This window comes from Eretmochelys imbricata, chromosome 2, assembly GCF_965152235.1.
Source record: "Eretmochelys imbricata isolate rEreImb1 chromosome 2, rEreImb1.hap1, whole genome shotgun sequence".
In the NCBI taxonomy this organism is placed as follows: Eukaryota; Metazoa; Chordata; order Testudines; family Cheloniidae; genus Eretmochelys; species Eretmochelys imbricata.
The window spans coordinates 121053689-121073370 of record NC_135573.1 but is presented as its reverse complement, the minus strand read 5'-3'; positions in this window follow the sequence as shown (position 1 = coordinate 121073370).

The window sequence follows — 19682 nt, the reverse complement described above, 5'->3', positions numbered from 1 at the left end:
GAAAGAATTTTCTGTAGTAACTCAGATCCCACCCCATCTAACATCCCATCACAGGCCATTGGGCCTATTTACCATGAATATTTAAAGATCAATTAATTACCAAAATCATGTTATCCTATCATACCATCTCCTCCATAAACTTATTAAGTTTAATCTTAAAGCCAAATCGGTCTTTTGCCCCCACTACTTCCCTTGGAAGGCTATTCCAAAAGTTCACTCCTCTGATGGTTAGAAACCTTCATCTAATTTCAAGTCTAAACTTCCCAATGATCAGTTTATATCCATTTGTTCTTGTGTCCACAGTGGTACTGAGCTTAAATAATTCCTCTCCCTCTCCGGTATTTATCCCTCTGATATATTTATAGAGAGCAATCATATCTCCCCTCAACCTTCTTTTAGTTAGGCTAAACAAGCCAAGCTCCTTGAGTCTCCTTTCATAAGACAGAAAGAAAAGGAGTACTTGTGGCACCTTAGAGACTAACCAATTTATTTGAGCATAAGCTTTCGTGAGCTACAGCTCACTTCATAATGCATCCGATGAAGTGAGTTGTAGCTCACGAAAGCCTATGCTCAAATAAATTGGTTAGTCTCTAAGGTGCCACAAGTACTCCTTTTCTTTTTGCGAATACAGACTAACACAGCTGCTACTCTGAAACCTTTCATAAGACAGGTTTTCCATTCCTCAGATCATCCTAGTAGCCCTTCTCTGTACCTGTTCCAGTTTGAATTCATCTTTCTTAACCATAGGAGACCAGAACTGCACACAGTATTCCAGGTGAGGTCTCACCAGTGCCTGGTATAACGGTACTAAAACCTCCTTATCTCTACTGGAAATACAAAGTTGCGTTAAGTGGTTCAAGTTTATCCAGACATACCTTTGCCATCTGGGCTGCAGTGTTCACTTTTGCACACAAAAAAACCATGGACAAAGCAGAGGAGATACTCAAAGGAGAAAAGAATAAGTTCTGTGTATTGGCATTTTCACTCAGCTTTTTGAATAGGTTGAGTGCAAAGGTGGTGTTTGTTTTACTGAGGTTATCCATGGTTCAGAACCTATAAGATAAAACACAAAGGAAAGGTCACATAAGATACAGATTTAAAATATAATGGAGTATTTAATGTGCCAGATTCTCAGCTGGTATAAAGCACCATAACTCCACTGAAGTCAGTGGAACCACACTGGTTTTACACCACCTCAGGATCTAGCACAGTGTCAAATAAGTTTAAGGATCACGTGTTCTCTCTCTCAAAATCTGAGTTTATATAAAAGAGCCTTCAGATAGCAAGTGGGACAAACTCACACAAATTGCAAAGTTTTCCAATACTCTTAAGATTCATGTTGATTTTCAATAGCATTAAAAGCTATTTTTCAGGAATTCAGTACCTATCTAGCAGACTGTCTAATCACATGAATACAATTTATATTTCATATAATGTTTTATATTTCATATTTTATTTTAATATTTAATACATTTTATATAATATTTTCATATAATATGTTTTATATGTAATGGTCATTATTGCAGGCATGTTGTTTAAGTCACAGCTATGCAATTCTTAATGCCTCAAATTTACTTTAATCCAACCTGTAGTACATAGTTATTTGAATTTATATTAGATTCTCTGGTGTAAAATAGTCACTGGATGAGCTGGGTTGATAACTTTGTCAATTGATTTTGGGTGTAAAGTTCTATAAACACCTGCCTTATTCACTCATTAGTGGTAAATCCCCATATTACTTCCCGCTGCTTTCTAGGATAGTGTTTGTCTTCTATTTCACAGCAGAGTTATGGAGAGTGGATCCTGTGACTATATGTTCGGGGGGGGGGGGGGGAGTGCCACTTCTGCAGACATAGGGAAGAGAAATAGGAAAATATAATAGGAAGTAGGAGAGGGAGGTTGTGAGGGTGAGGGAAACGCAAGTAAGACGAGAGCTCTTTATTGCAGTCTTCTCTCTTTAACGGTTCATCCCTTTCTTACTGGTTCATCCCTTTCTTACTTCCGTTCCTGTTTCCTCCTGACACCTCAATTAGAGGGCAATTGTTCAGCAGTGATTTTGTTTTATACTCTCAGCCCATCTATTCCTGTCTGTCAGTGACCAACTGGAGATTCCGCTTCCAGCATTTCTCATTCAACCAGTTGGGAGACTGACAGCAATCATGACAAGAATGTATTACCCTTAATTCACATTGTAGCATGACAGAACCTTTAGGATTAAAGAAAGTCTAATGAAGATGTATAGTAGACATATGTGCCCATCCAAGAACACATATTAATAATAAAACAAACCAGCGTTGACATCTGATGACCGTTCTATAGCTTATATGAAGCAAATCTGGTTAGCTCGGTCCAATAGCCCATGAAAAGGAGTCCACACTACAGTCTCTTTATTAATCTCCGTAACATAATGGCTTTATTTTCATATTGCCGCCCAGTAGTTGCTCATTGTAAATATACTTGTGCATAAAGAAATTACTGGAAAGCTCCCAATTAGAGCTGATGATATCTTTTGTATATTCAGAACCTATGACCAGCAGGCAATACTAATTGAAATTAATGGTGTGGAGGATTTATTTGGTTATTGATATGGCAATAAAGAGCGAGAACAAACTACAGAGACTCGACAAAACTGTCAAGGCAACCTTCTAATAAAAATATTCTAAAAATATTCAGCTATTTAGGGGATTTCTCAAGTGCACCCTCATAGCGCAGTAGCAAAGAAATCATTATTGTAGAATGATGGACTGCTGATTACAGTGCTATTTTGGGACGCAGGAGACCCAGTATCAACTCCCTGCTCTACTACAGACTGCCTGTGTGGCCTTGGGCAAGACACACAGGCTAGGTCTACACTGCAACAAAGACCTGAGGGACAGATGTGGCTAGTATGGGTCAGCTGACTCAGGCAGCAGGGTTATAAAACTGCAGTGTAAAATTCAAGCTTAGGCTGGAGCATAGGCACTGAGACCCGGTGAGAGGGGAGGGTCCCAGAGCCCAGACTCCATCCGATTGTACCACTGAATCTAAAAAACAAAACAAAAAAAAAGGGGGCGGGGGGAGGAATTACTGTTGGTCATCATGACATCCAGAGATTACAAATTAGTTTCTGTTGCAGTGTTACCAGAAACATGAAGTCTGATTCAGTCCATGTTTGGTTACCCTAAGTACCACTGGAACATGAGACACTTCTGCACTGTAAAGCTTAGATTGAATTTAAAAAAAGAATCCACAGAGAATTTTACACCACATACACAGGTAAAGACTTGCACTTCTCTTGTGCAGATGTCATACATGTTTTAGAGTTTTAATTCCTGCAGAGTTTTTTGTTTGTTTTTTGCATCATGTAGTTTTTTGGCACTATTAAAACACCTTGAAATTAAATGGCACGATGATTTAAATTAATGTATTCTGTTACAGAAAAAAAACCAGACTCAGTACTGTCACTTGTTCTTTGTCCTCCTTGACCCCAAAACTAGGAGACATAGAACAGCAAAATATAAATCTGTTAGCTCCTAAACACCTCTGACCAAATACTGCAAGACCGATCTGTCTTAATCATGCAATCTTATTACCAAAGACAGAAGTTTATCGGAACCCTCTGTCTTAATCACGCAGTCTTATTACCAAAGACAGAAGTTTATCAAAACCCTAAAACAGATAATCAGCATACCAATGGACACTCACCCTGGTTCCAAAAATAGTGCTACTACCTTGGAAATAGCAGGAATACATTGACTCTGTTTGATTTAGAATGTTAATTGACCATCTGGATTAAAGCTCTTGAACACAGTTTGAGGGCAATGTTACCAAGTAAATAAATTATCAGCCTTTTTCTATTTTACAATAATCCTATTAGGAAAAGAACACTCGTCTCCCTCTCCCTTAGAGGAATGCATTTCTCTGTGGTTAACAGGTCTATGTATACCACGATCCACACCATTAGACTTAGCCGATCAGATTCCTTTCATGACCATGATAATGGAGCTGCTTTTTTAGTTTCCCAAACAGAGTGGAATCTGTATGTGTGCTGGTACAGACTGCTACATGTCAGAGGGAATAAACTTCTGGGATCTCATAAAAGGGTATTGCTCGTATTTCCCCTTTGCTCTGTGTTGTGTAGGATAACTCCCTGCATTACAGTGCGAGTTTCCATGCCACAACAGACAATTCTTTTGGAATTTAGAAAAATTTCTAGATCTATGGTCAATACAGTCCAAGTAAGAAACAATCCTGCAATCCTGACAGCTGCCACAGGCTTTATAGTCTTGCAAATTTCCAGTGTATTTCTCCTCTAGTTACTGAAGCTGAAAGAGGGAAAAGAGTCAAAATTAGGGGAAAAAATCAAATGTATTTGATAACTGCTAACCTGCATATACATGAGAATAAATGCTACCTTTTCTAGAACTGATATTACATTTAAAAACTATCACAGAGATATTAAGAGGCTATAGTGCTAACAGAGCACTTCATTTCATATTGTTCATCACAGTGCATCTGAGGCATGTGTCAGGTAGCGGTGTGTATCATGTTGTCCATCTCTGTTTAAATACTGTACTTAACGTATACATATTCAATAAATCCAGTTGAATGAAACAAAAAGTTATGGAGTAGAAATGGGAAACTAGGAGATGTGACGGATTTGTTTATCAAAGGGCTTGCTCCCTTTCCAAACTGCATTACGTTCCAGCTTCTTGTTCTTGACTTCAAGGCCCTGCATAACTGGTCTACTTTCTTTGTCTGTTCATTCCAGCAACATCCCGTGCCCAAACCGCCCCATTCCCTCCATTCTGCCAATGCTAGCAAACATCAAATTTGTACAGGACTCAGATTTTAAGGATCACGATGGTCTCTCATGACTATCTGCATAAGCCCAATAGCTTCACTCTCCTTATAAGCATGTGACGATGCTTCACACATGTTCATCAGGGCAACACCAACCCCATAACTTGTGGTTGAACTACAGCATCTCTTTTGGAAATACAGCCAATCTTAATTTAAAAATGTGAAGTGACTGAGAAGCCATCAGGTCTTTAGGGAGATTATTCCAATGATTAATTATCCTCCCAGTTCAAAATTTGTACTTTACTTTCCATTTGATTGTGTCAAGCTTCAACTTCCAGCTATAGGATCTCATCATGTTTCTGTCTGCTAAATTAAAGAACCTCTTCTACCAAATATCGTCTCTCCTTATTGGCACTTCTCTCATGCATGAAACACCCTTCTTGAATTAGTCTGCAAAGTAACTTCAATCCTCATATTTAAATCTTTCCAGAGGACCCACTCCATATGTGACACCTACAAGCCAGCATCCTGTGCTGCGTGTACCACACCCACCAGCTCTGTCCTACCCCACCGGCAAGGGAACCAGGGAAGGGTCCTTGGCTGGCACTAAGAAACCCAGCGCCAGGCGCACAGAATCACAGGGTTAGGAGGGACCATAAGGCTAAATAACCCCCCTCCTCCACCTGGTCTTACTGGGAGGAGGAAACCACAGGCTGAGCCACCTTCTCAAGGCAGGAAAGGCCCCCAGGTGCCTATTGTGAGTTGGAGTCAAGATTCCGGGGTCCGGGCTCCTAGGAGCCTGACTCCTCCCCTGTCCCCCCCATACGCTGCCCCCTCGCTCCCGCCCATCCCACCAGCAGCACAGGGTGCCGCACCCCCCGGCCTGGCGGCTTCCATCACACGCGGGGGTCACGGTTCGGTTCCTGGCTCTCACCCCCCACCGCACACGCTCTCCCAGCGCCCTGAGCAGGAGCGCTCACTGCACGAGAAACGAAACTCACCGGACACCAGCCGGACCCCCCCGCCCTCGGCTGCTTGAGCCAACCCCGTTGGGGCCGATGCCCGGGCCCGACTCCGCCTCCCAGCGTCTCCTGCCCGCCCGCCAGACCCGAGCGACCCCGAGCCCCAGGCTGGAAACTAAACACAAGTCGCAGCCCCCGCCCCGCAGCCCGGCTCCGGGTTCCCACCGCGCCCCAGGCAGCGAGCGCGGCAGCACCCGCCCCACACGCGGGCGGCCCCCGGGCACCGCGGCAGGGGGCGCCAGGCCGGGGCTGGAACCAGGGGCGGCTGCTGCGGTACCGGTGCGGGAGCGGCTGGCGGCGTCGATCGCTGCTGAGCGCAGGTCGAGTGAAGCGGCTCCGGTGGCGCTGGGCAAAGGGGAGGTGGCCTCGGGCTTGTGTTAGCTCCGCTGAGCCCCGGCGTCCCGCCCTCCTGTCCCCGGAAGCGCCCGGAGCCCTCCACGGGGCGTTTAATTCCTCAGCCTCCGCCCGTCGCTGGTTTCCTGCACCAGCGGGTTTGCCTTGTTCTGTTCGGGGTAAATTTCATTCATGCTGCACCCGGCAGGTTCATGGAAGCAAGTCACTAAGGCCCTGCCTAGACTAGGAAAAGGAGATGTGTTTGCCAAGTGTGTTCCCGAACATTGCAAATAACATGATTTTAAACACCACTGTGCAACCTTACGCACACAAAGACAATGGTCTTTCTAAAAGTCTCAGCTGGGCGTAATCGGTGCTTAATTTGGGAAGCAGCGGCCAGCACATCCCTTGGCCCACGCTGCTTCCCACAGCCCCCATTGGCCTGGAACGGCGAACCGCGGCCAATGGAAGCTGCAATCGGCCGAATCTGTGGACACTTCAGGTAAACAAACCGTCCCAGCCTGCCAGCGGATTTCCCTGACGGGCTGCGTGCCAAAGGTTGCCGATCCCTGGCGTAAAATATCAGCTAAAAGCACATTGGAATTTGTGTAAATAACAGGAATATCTTTGCTAAAATGCATCCTTGAAATGAAAGCCTATTTTTTCTACTTTATTTGTGAAACAGATATCTAGGAATGGGTTCAAATTACAACTAGTAATTACATTAACAACACATTACTGTTGTTTGAATGCTGCAGGTTTTAGATCATATGTCCATACGCATTATAGTCAGATAGGAGGCATGGTGGCGAAAGTTTTCATATCAGTTGTGCTCATCAGACCTGTTAGATAGTTTAATTTACAAACATTTTCAAAAGATCAGGCACAGGAACAAACGTTAGTATGAGCAACAGGACACACCTGTATAGCCCACTAGAAACAGCAGCTGGTCATGAAATGGACAAAGATGACAAGTTCACTGGCTGGGGAGGCTAGGCCAATTCACTAATTCTATGCCAACATTTTCAGAGAGCACTGGCAGAATGTTTAATGCCTCATCCAGAGTCCTTCCTCTGACATCAGTAAAAACTGAAATGGGCCCTTAGGGAGGAAGGATGGTCTCACTAAATATAAATGTTTAGTTTAGAGAGTTTCTGGTGAGGATTGAATTTCACATGCTTTTGCCTTGGATTTTATGAAAGATAGTTGACGGTTTTGTATACCTTCAAGTTTATTACACATCAGACAGTAAGATCTCTTACAAATTTGTTATGGTCTATGGTGATAACATTTCAGTCAGCTGGATCACACTCACAGTAAAGTCAGTGAGAGAAGGATTTGGCCAAATGTCAATTTTCCTCTACTTCTGTGAGCAGTGTTATTATTAATTTATTAACTCTTTTAGTGCTTTTGAATGTACAATGTATGTCCAGCAGACTGACTCCTAAATGGTCCGGCATCTGTCATGTAGACAGAATGATCTAGTTCCAAATGGAATGTTGTGGACAGTATGTGATGGGGTTAAACTTCTATTTTAACACTCTGAAAGGAAAAAAGAAAATCTATATTTTGGGAGGGAAAAACTTTATAAAAATACAGCTCAAGGCAAATATGAATTTCAGAGCTAATGCTGACTCTCTTTATCATTATATCATTAACTGGCCTTGTTTTGCCTGGGATTTGCAAACAGGACTTACTGTGTTTTCAATTCCCTTTGTATACAGATCTGCAACACCTGTGAATAAGAGAGCTAATTATTAAGCACTTTACTGTGACATCAGGAATGGTCTAGATAATACTTAGTCCTGCCATGAGTGCAGAGGACTGGACTAGATGACCTCTCAAAGTCCCTTCCAGTCCTATGATTCTATGACTGGGTCTAAGGTGGCCATGGACGACAGAAGGAGCGATTAAGAGCCCCCCGCCCCCAAATCATTCTGCATGACTGCTTAGGCCTGTCCCCATCTTGTCTGCAGGCATGGGGATGAGGTCATGGCCTGAACGCCCAGGTACATTCTCCTGTCCTATGAAGATGTAGGTGGGGAGGGACAGAGGCTACAGAGCCATGACTCTGGCCCCCATAACACTAGCCAGGAGAGCAGGCTCAGTGCAGTGGGTGTTATGCTGCACTCTGTAATGGGCTGCAGTAGATTATTGTCCCCTCAGTGCAGCAGAGGAGGCACAATTAATTTTGGAGCTACTCCTGACAGAGGCAGCTCATGCTCAGGGCTCTAACTAAAAGCGCAAACTAGACCTATGCTTTGAATTTCAGGCTTCAATTTGTATTTCCCAGTTGCTTGGTGAACGAATGATGCTATTTGGTAGCAGAGAGTAACATTCTAAGGGGAGCAGAATCTGCCTAAGAAGATGATGCTTTTGGTTTAGTTGTGCCTGATGAAGAAGAAGAAAGGATGATCTGCCTTAAATCTTACAGAATTTACAGATGTTCTCACTACTGCACTGGTAGCTGGAGCCTCAGGGCCCTCTTCATTGACCTCAACAAAGGACTTGTGAAAAACTTGTGACAAAAAAAATTATTATTCTCAGACAACCCTGTGAAGTCAGCTTGGCTCTGACTGAAAGCATCTTACAGCCCCATACTGCTCCAAGTGGACTTGAGGTTATAGCTCTCTTCCAGCTTGATCCTGGGCAGAAACAACTCCACTTCAGTCATTTTCATCATTTCTGGGCTGGTCCACTTAGATAATTTATCATAGGTCAATTCCCTCTCTATCTACAGTGAGTTAAGAAAGAGAGGGATTTGACAATTAGAGAGCAGAAAGGAAATCAAGAGTAAATGAAAAAAACTTATCATAAAGGCATGAAACACATACATTGCTACCACCCATGGCTATTGCCATCATTAGAGGATGTGCTACATGCAAATAGGGTTTGATCCTGCAAGGTGCTAACTGACGTATGCTCCCGTTTATCTAAATGGGAGGTGACCATACATGCAGGATTGTGTCCGTAGAGCAGTTCCTTGTTTTTTCTCTTTAAACGTACATGGGAATGTTCCCCTCTTATGTACATATGGAGCTCCTGTTAATGTTAAGAGAACATCTACATGTGCATACAAGGAAGATTTGATGCTCTGAGGGATTTGGCGTCATTACTGAGGGATTATATAAGAGGAGCAAGTTAGGGGATTTAGAAGGTGAGACATAGAGGCCTCTGTTTCTCTTAAAAAGCAGCAGACCTTGTCTAACAAGCCATCCTTAGTTCCGCAGCCAGGGATTCCCTGCTGAGGAATGACAGCTGGTACACCTACAGGAAATGCTGGCACAGGAATTTTTAAGATATCTTCAGGGAGAACATCCACCCCTATCCCTGACCACTCCCAAAATGATGAGAGGAAAGGGGCTTGTCTTAGAGCTGTCCAAGGAGCAGAACACACCTCAGCAGCTTCCCTCTCTGGTCTAATGAACCAAGGCAGACTCATCAGAACGCACCTGCTGGTTTGGTGGGGAAATAGGGGTATCGTCACCACCACCCGCCCCATCTCTCCAGCACTACATACACCTGGCCATTCTCCTACCTTCCCACAAGCACTTTCCAAATCTTCCGTATACTCAAAATATGGTCGCATACCCCTCTCCCACCTTAACTTCCACATCATGCTTTCCCTCTTTATGTCAACACATCATACCCTTCACAACTGCACATATGCCTGTAGGATATGTCTGTAGCTATCCAGTCTCTGAGGTCAGAGTTCAGGTTTTGCATTGCAATGTGGGTTAGAGGAATTGTCTGTGTGTGTTGTCCATCTGTACATGTGTGAGGTGGAAGGGCACCCTGGGGAGGTGCAGAGTCAGTGGTGTGTTGTGTTGCTGTTCAGGAGTGGGAATCAAGTTGCCTTTCCTGCCTTTGAAGGTTTGAATGATTGTGTTTTGCACTTAAGCAACCTTAAAGAATGCCATCTTACTTTTTTTGGCCTCCCACAAGAAGTTCTTGTCACCTGCAAACAGCGTCCTCCAGTTCCTGTACTTTCCTTAAAGTGAAGCACCTGCAAGCAGAGTTTGTAAAGACAGTAAATATACTTGAAGACAGCTATCTAAGACAAATGTACACACAATTTGATTTTTAGTGACCTAATTGTCAAAACCTCAAATTTATTGTAATTAGTCAGCAAAGATGGTTGCTACTTAGCCTGCTAAGGAAGCTATATCTATGATTTTCAATGACGATTTGAATGTAACTGAGACCCAAGTCAGAACCACACAGCCGCACTGCTGGCTTAATAATAGATCATCATTATGAATCAGATGGAAATTAAATTAGACATATGGTGAGACCATGTAAAATTCATGGTGGCTTCAGCCATGTATTATTATACTCTGTTTATTATTTGGCATCACTGTTGTGCTAGATGCTGTATAATATATAAAGGTACAGTGCTTCCCCAAGGGCTTACAACCTATATTAAAAAGACAATGCATAATATACGGAATGGCCATATGAAGGTGTAATCACAGAGCCATCAAATGGTAATGATCAGATAAATTTATGGTAAAGCATAGATTGATTAATCTTGTCCCATATCAACATCTTTTCTTAAACCCTGCAAGTATATAGTACTTGTACTCTGTTTTCTAAAAACTGAAATCTAAACTAAACTTATGATGAAAATGTGCAGTCCCTATTTTACTGCATGACATGGATGTTATAATTTAATCTGCTCTGTTGGCTGGGGTTTAACTACTTCAGAAGACGTTTCAAAGAAACCTAAATATGTCTAATACCAATATTACATTACTTCAGATTCCTGTGAGAGACAAGAAATTACTTGCCTCGTCAGCTGGGTTCTGGTTCTGTTTTTTAGGCAATAAACACATTTAGAAATATAAAACAGCTGTGCTTCCTTCTGGCTGTGCTTCCTTCCATCCTCCACTCTTACCGTCCAATATATTTCACCACCTATGTTTACCCCTCCTCCCCACCAGTTTCCAGAACTTTCTGTTGTAAAGTTTGCCCGGATTGTTGACATACCGTGTATTTCTTGGGCAATAAAGTTTAGAAATAAAATCAGATTGCAGCTCACTTTCCTTCTAGCCTACGGTCTACACCCCGAGCACCTATCCGGCTTAGGTAGGCACCTCTTGATAATCTGGCCCTCGGACCTTGGACTCTTCAGGTTCCATGGCTGGCAACAGGGTTCATTATGGAGTATCTAAACAAATGGATTCTTTTGTTATGAGAAGACTAACAAGAGGATGACAGAATAAAAATCTTTTTCTTCCCCCTGAGGGGAACAACAATTTAGTGCTTGGCCCACTTATTTGCTGTGTTGTACCATCTCACAGCAAGAGATTTATCCTTACTTATCTAATTTAAGATTGTAAGGAACAGATTTTCGGTTCCTCTGTTTGTTGCACTGAGGACAGTGTTTAAATTGCAGATACTGCAGGGGAATGCTTATGATTTAATTAAAACAAGTCTGACACCGTGAGGATTTAGAGACTGGCAGGCTTTTGAAAATGGAGGGATTGAGGTCTCTCTCCAGCTTTTCTTTCTGTTCAAGCCCACTAGCATATATGAAATTTCATGGCCTAGTCACATACCTTGTTCATTCTGAAGGGTTGTTCCTCTGTAAATCCATCCTTAAATTTCTTTGCCCAGTTTCCTTTGAAGTAGAGGGCTCTGACAAGCACCAGCTTGGTGAGTTAATCAACAGAGTTGACAGACAGCAGCATCTGAATTTTAACTTTAGGAAATAGTGAGACAGTCATATCATTGTGCAGCTTTTATGCTTGGAGTAAATACCAGATTTGAGTTTTGGAGAATATATGTAAGAAAAATGTACTATTTGAGACCATACTTGTAAGGCAGCTTCCTGTCTTAAGAGATGAAATATCCTCAAACATATTGGGTTGGACTTTGTGGTATCCTTCAGTGACTTTGTCCTACTCAGGCTGCTTCTCACTAGTAATAACCCCGATTGATAGTCTTAATCTACATTCCTCCCATGGAGAGAGAAAGAAGACTGAAGTCGACATTAGAGGCGACTTAGGTCGGCATAAAGGACCTGGTAGTGTAGATGCATACATTAACAGGTCAACTTAAGGCAGCTTCCATCTACCTAACTCTGTAGTGTAGACCAGGCCTCAGAGTTTATCACAGTAGCTGCAGAACCTCAAACTGGTGCTGAAACATCTTCACCCCTTTCTATTTTTGGAGGAGAAAAGGCCTACACCCCACCCTGAGTAATTTCAGCAGAGTGTACCCTTTCTGTCAGACTGTTTCATGACACTATATATATCAGAAAATGAACCCCCTGAACATACTGCATGGAATCCCATCAAAATGAAACACATTTTGCTATGTAGGTATTTGTATGAGGCCCAACACTCTGGTATCTTATTGCCTTCAAACACATAAAGGTTAAATTGTTATCATAAATATTTGTGCAGCCGGAAAGCAGTAGTGATCACTGTTTTCCCCTGTGGTGCGAGTAGTGTTATAACTGAAAGGAGATGTCATTTTGGATTTGGTGTTACTGAACTTTCAAATGTAGTTATCTGCCTGCCTCCAACCGGGGCAGTAGGGCAGCAGCCATTTTGTGTTTCAGTTCAAATGCGGAATAGAATGAATCAACGTTTTTTCTCTCCCCTCAGAAACAATTTAGGGTGAAAAATACATGATGTCTCTCTGTGAATGGTAAAAGAACAGTCCAGAGCTCACCTTCAGTCTGGCATTCAACACTGGAATTGATCTCTCTTCTGACTTCTGCTGCTGCTCCCAAGAAATCAACAGCTCATGGCTCTATGTGGTAATATTTTTTGATCAATTGTAAGTATTCCTACAAGGCAAGAGAGAGAGAAGTCTTACATATTATTTGGCAATATATATGGGCCAACTACTGCCAAATAGAAAAGAGAATTCATGTTATTACACAGTTTACTAGGATCATAAAGCTATATCTTCAGAGAAGAAAAATATTTTTAGTTATATATGTTATCAATCATTTACTCATCTATGATTGTTCATGTTTACATACAGTCCAGACCAGAAAAGCAAATTAAAAGAATACCTGTAATCTTGATATGAGTATCTATGAAGAGTCAGTGGGAAATAAATCTTAAAGGATAACAAACCTTTTTGCAGATGTAATTGAAATATTTGCATTTAGCTCTTGTATGGTTTGTTGTCCTAGACCAACCATAAAGATGAATTTTCTCCCCATTACACAGATAGATGAACTGCTTCACTTTATTGAAAGGTGATGATTTTTCTCCATGTAACTGGTTGGCACTTTTAAGCAGGTAATTTTTAGTGGGTTGGTTATTAATTTCAGAGCTAAGTGCCTGAAATCCTGCATGGATGTTACGGGCTCAGCCAGGCAGTAATGGCACTTCTGGGTGCTGCCTTGGCTGCCTGCTCCTCTGCTGCTGGGAACTCTGGGATACATCCAGAGGACTTCTGGGACCTGACCGAATTAGGCCAGGGCCGTGCTCACAGAAGAAACCAACAGGGCTCGGACCCTAGGTCTCAGCTTAACACTGGCTGGGGCCCTCCAACCCTGCAGGAACCTGGGACCCTGGGTCTTAGCGCTAGGATAGCACATTTGTAGGACGCACATGTGGACGCAAAGTGGGGTTGGCTTGAGCCTGGGCTCAGACCTGGGCTTAAATTGCTTTGTAGACATAACCTCAGTGTCAAAGCAGAGAGGTTGAAATATCTGCATAAATAGTGACAAATAAATTGGTTCTATGAAGTTTCATTTTTTAGTAACCCTAAATAGTTATAAGTAGTAAGTTATAAGTAGTATATATAAGTATATAACTTATATATAAGTAGTATAAGTTATAAGTACAAGAAAATTTAATGTTCATTCTTAACTACGGTATATTGTTTTCACCTGATCCTTTAAAAGTGACATTTGTCCTCCTTTGCCTTGTTGCAGAATACAACTAAGCCAGTGCAGATGATGTTCCAGAGAGGGAAATTTAATTGGACCTACATACAAACAGTGCACACTCATATTGTTGAGCTCCCATATGTCAATAATGACCTCAGCATGCTCATACTGCTACCAGATGACATCAGCAATGATATCACTGGCCTAGAAACGGTAAAGAAATTAATCATATTAATACGGGGAATTCAATTGTTTTTATATCCTAGATGTTTATATGGCTGCTGTCTGATGGTAAGTGATGCTACATTCATGTATTAGGAACAGGTGAAAAGATCTGGCTCAGGAAAACATAAGGATAGACCCAAACCTTGTATTTATTTTCATACGATAAATATTTTAAATAAAGATAAATATAACTTAGAATAACTCAGCTAACAAAGTGACTAAGTATATATGTAATTAATTAACAAACATACTTTTCTGATACATTGCATATGGATATGCTAGAATGCCAAAGACTAAAGACATACAATATGGTTACTATCATGTAAAACAGGACTCTGCTGCTATTATGCTACAAATAGTCAACACTGAAGGTATTCACAAGGTGGGGTCGGGAAGGATTTTCCTTCAGGTCAGCATGGCAGAGACCCAGGGGGGTTTCACCTTCCTCTGCAACGTGGAGCATGGGTCACTTGCTAGTCTGAACTACAGTAAATGGTGGATTCTGTGTAACTTGAAATCTTTAAAACAAGATTTGAGGATTTCAGTAACTCAGCCAGAGGTTATGGGCCTATTGCAGGAGTGGGTGGGTATGATTCTGAGGCCTCCAATGTGCAGGACATCAGATTAGATGATAATGATCATCCCTTCTGGCTTTAAACACTGAAATCTTCCAGTTACTGCACGAACCTACCGTAAGAAAACATGCTGCTTTACAGTTGAGAAGACACCTGTAAACTAGCCAGAAGCTTTTCAGTGATCTTCACGATATTTATAAACCATCTCTATAGTTTCTCCATTCAGGATTGTGAAGGACATCAATGTTAAGGAAGTTTCATTTTCACTGTGTAATTTTTGATTCTCTCTTTTTTAACTAACTGTAGCTAGAAAGAGACTTGACGTATGAGACATTATCCAGACGGACCAGCTCAGAAATGATGGAGAAAACTGAAGTGGACGTGTATCTGCCCAGGATCAAAATGGAAGAGAGTTATGACCTCAACTCTACTTTGAGCAGCATGGGTATGTGAGATGCCTTCAGTCAGAACCGAGCTGATTTCAGAGGGATGACTGAGAAAAATGATCTGGTTTTGTCAAATGTTTTTCACAAGTGCTTTGTGGAGATCAATGAAGAAGGCACTGAGGCTGCAGCTGCCAGTGCAGCTTCTGTGCCAGCACGAAGTCTCATTTCTGCCATTCAGTTTGCAGCAGATCACCCTTTCCTCTTCTTCATCAGGCACAATAAAACTAACACCATCCTCTTCTTTGGCAGATTCTGCTCTCTATAAAAACTCAGATTTCTGTTGCTAAACAAGATCTTGCAGTAGCAGGAATGTACCATAAAGACAACGCCTCAAGTGTCTAAATAGTTTGGGTAATTTTATTTCACTTTCCTGTATTATTGGCCAATCTTTGTAGCTTGGGGAACAACAAATAGTGCAAATAATATTGGGCTACGACTCTCAAAAGCACAATAAAAATGCACTGGTTGCTTTCTAAATGACTGTAAATTGCACTCTTTCTTAATACTGTGCAGCTATACAGTTTGCCAGAAGCTGGGAATGAGTGACAGGGGATGGATCACTTGATGATTACCTGTTCTGTTCATTCCTTCTGGGGCACCTGGCACTGGCCACTGTTGGTAGACAGGATACTGGGCTAGATGGACCGTTGGTCTGATCCAGTAGGGCCTTTCTTATGTCCTTATGTTATAAAGCAGAAGAACAAGTTTGATCTAGAGAAATACATCTCAGGAATAAAACACTTACCTGTGCAGGCACACAAAGAGTACACAAGCAGGGCCAGATCTTCAGTAGGTGCAGATTGGACCACCCCTGCTGAAATCAATGGAGCTAGGCCAATTATACCAGATGAGGATGTGGCCCACAGTCTCACGAATTATACTGAGTGAACATAGGCATGGCTAGCAATGCAATAAAACTATTTGAATGTAAATGTTTTGTAATAGTTACATTTCTAATGGCATTTTTTCCTGTTTGCAGACTGCTTGCAAGTGTACTGGAAAAAGTGGTAAACAGTGAGGTGGCAAAATTTGCAGATGATACAAAATTACTAAAGATAGTTAAGACCCAGGCAGACTGCAAAAAGCTACAAAAGGACCTCTCAAAACTGGGTGACAGAGCAACAAAATGGCAGATGAAATTCAATGTTGATAAATGCAAAGTAATGCACATTGGAAAACATAATCCCAACTATACATATAAAATGATGGGGTCTAAATGATCTGTTACCACTCAGGAAAGAGATCTTGGCGTCACTGTGGATAATTCTCTGAAAACATCCACTCAATGTGCAGTGACAATCAAAAAAAAAAAAGCTAACCGAATATTGGAATCATTAACAAAGGGGTAGATAATAAGACAGAAAATATCATATTGCCTCTATATAAATCCACGGTACGCTCACGTCTTGAATACTACGTGCAGATGTGGTTACCCCATCTCAAAAAAGATATATCAGAATTGGAAAAGGTTCAGAAAAGGGTAACAAAAATGATTAGGGGTATGGAATGACTTCTGTATGAGGAGAGATTAATAAGACTGGGACTTTTCAGCTTGGAAAAGGGACGACTAAGGAGGAATATGCTAGAGGTCTATAAAATCATAACTGGTGTGAAGAACGTAAATAGGGAAGTGTTATTTACTCCTTCTCATAACACAAGAACTAGGGGTCACCAAATGAAATTAATAGGCAGCAGGTTAAAAGCATAACAGGCAGTATTTCTTCACACAACACACAGTCAACCTGTGGAACTCTTTGCCAGAGGATGTTGTGAAGGCCAAGACTATAACAGGGTTCATAAAAGAACTAGATAAATTCGTGGAGGATAGGTCCATCAGTGGCTGTTTGCCAGGAGCTGGGAATGGGCGACGGGATGGATCACTTGATGATTACCTGTTCTGTTCATTTCCTCTGGGGCACCTGGCATTGGCCACTGTCTGAAGACAGGATACTGGGCTAGATGGACCTTTGGTCTGACCCAGTATGGCTGTTCTTATGTTTTTATGTTCTGTTTCCCCTGTAGGTAACATACCAATGGGCAAGTTGTTAGGATATAGATATTCAGGCCTGTCTGTAAAGGCCTGTACTTTAAGAATTTAGGTGTATTCTTATCACTTGGCTAGTTAGAGGTATAAAAGAAAGAATCAAAATCACTGTCTGCCAGTGTAAGGGCCTTCTCTTACTGTGACAGCCTGAGGCCCTGTTCTTAGGCTAAGGCCTTTGGCTAAGCGACAGAGGCAGCCATAAGCTGGGAAGCGACCGGTTACATCCTCACATTCCAAAGTAGTCACATTGAAAGAAGGTGCTATTGGGCTGTTAGGAATACAATCCTGTCCTGATAGTGCCTATCACCTCCAGAGAAAGGGAAGTGCTTAGAAGATGTAAAAGGAAATTGAGGTTGATAGTTTTCTGTCTGGTAAGAACTCACTTATCAATAGACACAGCTGGAAAACTCTTATGTCTTTATAGATGTAGTTGTGAAATCCTCACTTCTGTATTGTTTTGTCATTATAGTTCCCACTTTGCTATTGTTTATTGGCATCCTCTCTGTCTGGTTCTGTGATTGTTTCTGTCTGCTGTATACTTAATTTTGCTGGGTGTAAACTAATTAAGGTGGTGGGATATAATTGGTTAGCTAATCATGTTACAATATGTTAGGATTGGTTAGTTAAATTTCAGTAGAATGATTGGTTAAGGTATAGCTAAGAATATTACTATATAAATTAGGGGCAAACAGGAAGTAAGTTGGGATTCGAAAATAAGGAAAAAGGAACTTTTATTTAAGCTTGCTGGAAGTTCACCCCAATAAATATCGAATTGTTTGCACCTTCGGACTTCGGGTATTGTTGCTCTCTGTTCATGCAAGAAGGACCAGGGAAGTGGGAGAGTGAAGGAATAAGCTCTCTAACACAAGTGCTGTACAAGAAACAACTATGTAAAATATAAAAAGCATTTCCTTGCAACCATCTGCTTTGTAATAATTTTACTTTCAGCTAGCATCATACTAGGGACTAATTCTCCACTGCCGTCTTCTAGTTTTATGATGGAGTAACCTCACTGAAATCAATGGAGTCACACTGGTATCAACTAGGGCAATGGAGAATCAGGCCCTAAATACTTATTTGTAAATATTGTGCAGTATGTTTATGTAGAACCCATATCTTCATAAATGTTGGTGTTAGAGCTGTTTGTGCAAATTCCCAGCAACCAGTTACCGGGGAATAAAATATTAGAAGCACAGAGCTTTTTGAGTAATTTTCTCCCTTTGTTTGGGACTGCTCCTAACTCTTTGATTTCAGGGTAGAGATTAAATAAGCTGGGTACACAAGCGAACCTCTAGGTATATTGAAAATATTCCCACCAGCCTGCAAGCACTTTGGAAGTCCACGCTTCTAGGAAGCACACACCTTACTTCTTGGTTCTGCTTCGTAAACAGGAAAAGAACAAATATGAAATGACATTACATAAGGGTTTATTTATTTTATTATACTCACTATGACTGCACAAACATATTCCCTTTAAATACTGTCCTGTTGAATATAACGTGATAAAGCTGTGTGCTAAAATGTAACCCCAAAGCAGTCGCTTTTATATAGGTCTGCACGGACACACTTTCAAGAAAAGGGCTCCTTCATACAGCTAACAGACTTGGATTTTCAAAATACAAGCCCAACCTATGTAGAATGAAGGTACCTGTTTATTTCAGAATTCCTTTTCTGCTATCTCGGAGAGAGGGAACTCTTGGCTGCACACGAGCTATTAATTTTCATGGTGGGTCTCAGCATGAAATAAACAAACAACCCTTTGATTTAAAAAAAATGTTTCTACACTTCAGTATCCACTGCACTGAGTGCAGATCAGATTGTGTATCAAGGGATGTTCTTTAATCCAGCCTTTAAATTAAAAAGGGATACTAGCCCTCATCCTTCAGTGCTCACAGCACCCACAACTGCCTTGAATTAGAGAGAAACTTCTGACATGGGAATATTTTAGTGCTCATTCCAGGCATTCTTTGACAAGCCCATTTTTGGAGTCTTACATCCTCCACTTAAACATCCGGTATTGGTCACTGCTGGGACCGAATACCAGGCTCAAGTTGATGGTTTGTCTGATCTGGCATGGCAGTATCCATATCCCTAATGGTTTTAAATGGGGATGGTGGAGTCACAAGGCCTCACTGATCCCTGCATCACTCCAGTTTTACACTGATATGCCTCATCTGAAATCTATAGCGTTACACTGATTTAAAACTGGAATAATGCAGTGGAGAATCAGGCCACACAGAACACACATCCAGCAGAAAGACAAACATTTGTGTTGTTTGGTGTAAGTTAAACACTATCTGTACTTATTTCAAACAAAAGAGAGTTGCAATGGACATCACCAGCCATTCTTACTGTAGGCCACTTGGTGTTATTTTTGCTTATCCTATGTCTAAAATA